Source organism: Hypomesus nipponensis, chromosome 8 (assembly GCF_054491055.1).
Source record: "Hypomesus nipponensis isolate SF chromosome 8, ASM5449105v1, whole genome shotgun sequence".
In the NCBI taxonomy this organism is placed as follows: domain Eukaryota; kingdom Metazoa; phylum Chordata; class Actinopteri; order Osmeriformes; family Osmeridae; genus Hypomesus; species Hypomesus nipponensis.
Genome location: NC_140368.1, coordinates 17,539,084 through 17,544,750, shown reverse-complemented (window position 1 = coordinate 17,544,750; position 5,667 = coordinate 17,539,084). Strand labels below are relative to the sequence as shown.

General features: G+C 47.3%; 1 pseudogene; it reads right to left on the bottom strand.

The window, feature by feature from the left end:
• Window positions 1–364: 364 nt before the first annotated feature.
• On the bottom strand, window positions 365–5,333 carry LOC146276176 (uncharacterized; annotated as a pseudogene).
• Window positions 5,334–5,667: the final 334 nt, after the last annotated feature.

Sequence of the window (5,667 nt, the reverse complement as noted above, 5' to 3'; positions counted from 1 at the left end):
TGCCACAAATATTAATAACTGGAATTATAGACAGTGCCATGCCCGTGATACAGCTAATGATTATAGTTCTAGAATTGTACTGTAATGTATTATCAATTCTTTAATATGCAGGAACATAGCTTTAATAAATAAAAGACTATATAATTCTTATATTTACTTATAATTCTTATATTCTTAGCCTTAGGCCTATATCAAAATACATTTACATTTATTCATTTAGCAGACGCTTTTATCCAAAGCGACTTCCAAGAGAGAGCTTTACAAAAGAGCATAGGTCACTGATCATAACAACGAGATTGTCCCAAACATTGCAAGTAGCCAAAACATGAAGCATACATTGTGAAGAAGCTAAACAAGTGCCAAAAGGGAAGACCCATAAGAGCATGCAGTTATACAAGTTACAAATTAAAACAACATGAACCACAAAAGTGCAGGACTGTACCTGTAGAAGAACAATCAACAGTAAAATATTTCACAGCGAGTACAAGACTTAGCTTCGTTATATCTAACCTAAAAGAGCAATGAGTCACTTAATAAGAGTCATTGTGATCCTGGAGGAAACTAACTAACAAGTGCAGCCAAGCATTCTTAAGTGCCGTTGTACTCCCGGAACAAGTGCGTCTTGAGCCTTTTCTTGAAGGTGGGGAGACAGTCAGTGTCCCTGATGGAGGTGGGGAGCTGGTTCCACCATTGGGGGGCCAGGCAGGAGAAGAGCTTGTGTTGGGACCGGGCAGTCTTGAGCTGTGGGACCACCAGGCGGTTGTCTGAAGAAGACCGTAGGTGACGGGTGGGGGTGTAAGGTTGCAGGAGAGACTTGATGTAGATGGGTGCAGTCCCGTTCACTGCTCGGAAGGTCAGTACCAGGGTCTTGAATCTGATACGGGCGTTGATGGGTAGCCAGTGGAGAGAGATGAGGAGCGGGGTAACATGGGAGCGTCTGGGTAGATTGTAGACCAGGCGGGCCGCTGCGTTCTAAATCCTCTGAAGAGGGCGGGTTGCACATGCTGGGAGACCAGCGAGCAGCGAGTTGCAGTAGTCCAACTTGGAGAGGACCAGTGCTTGGACTAGCAGCTGGGTGGAGTGCTCAGACAGGTATCTCCTGATCTTCTGGATGTTGTAGAGCGTAAATCTACAAGACCGGGAGACTGCGGCGATGTGGGCCGTGAGGGAGAGCTCGTCATCCATGGTAACCCCAAGGTTCCTGGCAGAGGATGAGGGGGTCACCGTCGCAGATCCCAGGGTGATTGACAGACTGTGGGAGATGGAGGGTTTAGCCGGGATGATGAGAAGTTCAGTTTTGGCGAGGTTCAGCTGGAGGTGGTGCTCGGTCATCCAGGCGGAGATGTCTGCGAGGCAGGCTTCAATCCTAGCTGAGATCCCCGGATCGGTCGGGGGGAACGACAGGTACAGCTGGGTGTCGTCGGCGTAGCAGTGGTAGGAGAAGCCATGGGAGGTGATGATTGGTCCAAGTGAGGTGGTGTAGTGTGGTTTGCACGGTTAAGATTAGCAATACGTCGTTTATAATAAAGTATAGTAGTTCTTGGGGCACCAGTTCTGATTCGTGGAAGGGACAGAGGAAACCTTGTTTAATAAAATAGCACTCGTAATAATCAGTCTAATCTTAAGTAGTGAATTCTATGAAAGTAGAGCCGATCATATAACGTGAGAGATGAGCAAGTATTATACACAATGATTTATTTAAGAGAATGTAATTATAGTGAACACATACCAGGTAAGTTATGGGTTAGTTGGGCTAAAGCAGTACAGTAGGCCTAGATTCTAATGCGAGCGCACTACACAATGGTTGCGTAGAGCGCGTGTGAAGGGGGAGAAGTTGAGGAAGAGGTAGAGAGGAAGAGGCTTCTATAGTAACAATGGACGATCAATGGAAACTGACCTAACGATGATTAAGTTAAATCATTTGTAAAATACAATCAAACATCAACAATTCAAACACAACATGCCAATATGTCACAAGTAAGAAATATTGCAAATCGCAGTTACTTTTGTCGGTTTGAAGAACGGAGTCAATGGTTCGTTATGTCCAACGAATAAAAACGGAATCTCTCGTCAAAGTTCCGGGCGCAAAGTGAATGTGCAGGTTATGAGGAAATAGACTAGAGTGTGCACCTCCAGTTGATCCTACGAACGAGCGGGGGTGATTGTACGTTTGGGGGTTAAATACCCCTAAGAACCAAGGGGGGTCATCCCTGTGAAGGTGACCTCTCTCATTGGTCAGTTACTTCCACCTGGGAGTTGTCCTGGGACCTACCCAGAGGTGTGAAGTGGCTGATAGTTTTGAGTTCCATTATCTCAAATGTCCATGGAATGCTCAAACTTCAGAATATAACAATACAACGTTCATAACTGGTTTTGTTAGTATGATACAATTATTTTGATACCAAGATTGACTGATTTAACTATACCTGAAGGGAAGTTATAATCAAACATCAATTAACAACGTTCTAGGTAAATGAGACAAACACATTATAACACATCGACTACTGTCCTTAAATTGGTGTCCATGAGCCATGTAGTCCTTTAGAAAATGTTTGTAAGTCCACACAAGAAAGTTCCTTCAAGTAATTCCCTTTGTTCTGACAATGTGAGACCATGGTCTCTGTTCCTGACCCCATGCTGGGTCAGGAATTTGAAGCTCCTACTCTGGGAGATAAGGACAAAGGGGGACAGACCCTTTCCTCGTCGGGGGTAGGGGAAGGTGTGGATGGTACCATGCTTTGTCTGTGGACTCTGCTACAGTGGTGTACAGAGAGAAGAGGAGGGGTCAAAGGACGGAGCCCTGTGGGACACCGGTGGAGAGCTGGTGAGGGTCAGACAGTTTGCCTCCCCAGGAGACCTGGTAGGATCTTCCCGAGAGGTAGGATGAGATCCACTGGAGTGCAGTGCCAGTGATGCCCATCTCAGAAAGTCTGTAGAGCAGGATCTGGTGGTTAACCGTGTCAAACGCTGCAGAAAGGTCCAGCAGAATGATGACGGATGACCTCGAAGCCGCTCTGGCAGACTGGAGGGCAGTGGTGACTGAAAGGAGGGCAGTCTCTGTGGAGTGGCCGGTCTTGAAGCCCGATTGGTTGGGGTCAAGCAGGTTGTTCTGAGAAAGAAAGTTAGACAGTTGGTTAGATACAGCACGTTCAATTGTTTTAGAAAAGAAGGGTAGCAGTGATACCGGTCTGTAGTTCTGGAGGACAGCAGGGTTAAGGGAGGGTTTTTTGAGTAGAGGGGTAACTCTGGCCTGTTTGAAGGCAGAGGGGAAGGTGCCAGAGGTAAGAGAGGAGTTTAAGACATGGAGCAGAAAAGTTATGATAGAGGTGGAGATAGTTTGAAAGAGAGGGGAGGGGACAGGATCAAGGGGGCAGGAGGTGGGGCGATGAGAGAGAATGAGGTCAGAGAGCTCTGACTTGGACAGGGGAGAGAAAGAGTTTAGACATTTAGTTGGGTCAGTCATGAATGGTGAGGGGGTAAGAAAGGTGGGTTTAGGGAACCGACTGCTAATGTCTGAGACTTTTTCCTCAAAGAATGAGTAGAAGTCGTCTGCTGTCAGGGTGGAGGGGGGGGGTGGGGGAGGTGGGTTAAGAAGGGTGGAGAAGGTAGAGAAAAGTTTGTGGGGGTTTGAAGCAGAGTTAATTTTGTTAAGAAAGTAGATGGATTAGTCACCAGTTATGTGAGAAGAGAAGGATTTAAGGAGGGAGTGATACTTATCAAGGTCCAGACCGTCTTTGGACTTGCGCCATCTCCTCTCAGCTGCTCGAAGGGTGGACCGCCCTTCACGAATAACATCCGTAAGCCACGGGCAGGAGGGAGAAGATCGCGCAGGCCTGGTTGACAGGGGACAGAGAGAGTCAAGTGATGCAGTTAAAGTGGTTAACAGGGTGTCAGTGGCAGTGTTAGTGGGGTGGGACAAGAACTCGTCAATGGGAGGGAGAATGTTAAAACCGGGGAGAAATGGGAGGGGGATAGGGAGCGGAGGTTGCGCCGGAAAGTTACGAGGGGAGGGGAGGTAGGAGGGGTTGGAGGGAGAGAGACAGAGAATTTGATAAAGAAGTGATCAGAAATATGCAGTGGGGTTACAGAGGTTAAGTCAGTGATACAGTTACGTGTCAGGATGAGGTCTAGCTGTTTGCCTGCCTTGTGGGTCGCCGGTGTGCTCAGCAGCATCAAGTCAAAGGAGGTCAGGAGGGACAAGAAGTCGACAGCCTGCGTTCCCTGGAGGTGGATGTTGAGGTCCCCAAGGATTATCAGGGGGGTTCCATCATCCGGGAGGACGCTGAGGAGCATGTCCAGCTCCTCCACAAAGTCAGCAAGCGGTCCTGGTGGGCGATAAAGAACAATTAAGAGCCCTAAAGAAAGAGAGAGGGCAGGTGGAGAAGATCTGGATATGTAGTGAAGGTTAGAAGTTGACCGTATATACTTTGTGACATATCTACGTCTACGGGTAGTGTAATGAACAGGAATGCAAAAGAAACACATGCTAGCTAAGAATAGGTTCAAGGTAGAATATAATCTAATTATGAAAATAAATAGGTTGATACTTATCAGAAGAGGTGATCCTCCTCGTCGGCCTTCCTCGGTGGACTCCTGCAGGTAGACTCCTTTGTCTTTGTTCGACTGGGTCTTCGTGCGCCGAGGCTGGCAGACGAGGCTGCCTCTAGATTGCCAGCCGCCTTAAATATGTAAGGCGCAGCTGACAATGACCCTAATAATGTAAACAAAGGTCAGGGTCTCACGCGGCGGCAAGTACCCTGAACAGATCTCTAGCTAGCTACTTAACGGCCTGGATAGCTGCTGTCTAACAGCCCTGCCCAGACACAAGAATTAAGGCCGATTTATACTTCTGCGTTTTTACGCACACGGGGAACGCCCTTTCCTTCAAGAAACGCCCTCTGCGTGTCTTTGCAGAGCCCTCGCAGAGCTCTGCGTGCGCCTCCTGATTTTCCTGACTATCCGTCTGTCCGTGCGTCTTTTTACGGATACCCCTTGGCTATGATTGGTCCGTATTGCGTCAGGGGTGGGGTTGCCGTGACCAACAAGAGAACAGAATCCTTTGACCGCCATTGTTGTACGTTTTTACAACTCTTTTTTCACCTAAACAGTACATGTAAATCAGCATCTGAATTAAAATGTGACGAGAAAAGGACAGTGTAGTTGCTGAAAATGTGCTTATTTTATTGATGAAATGGTTCTTTTGTAAATTTGCTCCGACTTTTCGATAACCTAGCTAGCATCGCAGTGCAGCGTCATCTACTGTTCTGGCTGTGAATTGCTTTCAGCACGCAGAGCCGTCGGAGTAGTATAAATTCAACCAGTCCGTCCGACTCCGTCCGACTCGTGCGTCTGTCCGTTAACGGAGACGCAGAAGTATAAATCGGCCTTTAGCAACAACACAACACAAAAACTACAAGTTAAAGAGTCACTTACGACGTACATTCAGTAAAAACACTATTCGCTCTGAGTCTGGTTACAGAAGTCAGGGCTATTTCGCTGCTTTCTACAATGACCCTAATTATGTAAACAACGGTCAGGGTCTCACGCGGCGGCAAGTACCCTGAACAGATCTATAGCTAGATACTTAACGGCCTGGATAGCTGCTGTCTAACAGCCCTGCCCAGACACAAGAATTAGCAAGAACGCAACACAAAAACTACAAGTTAA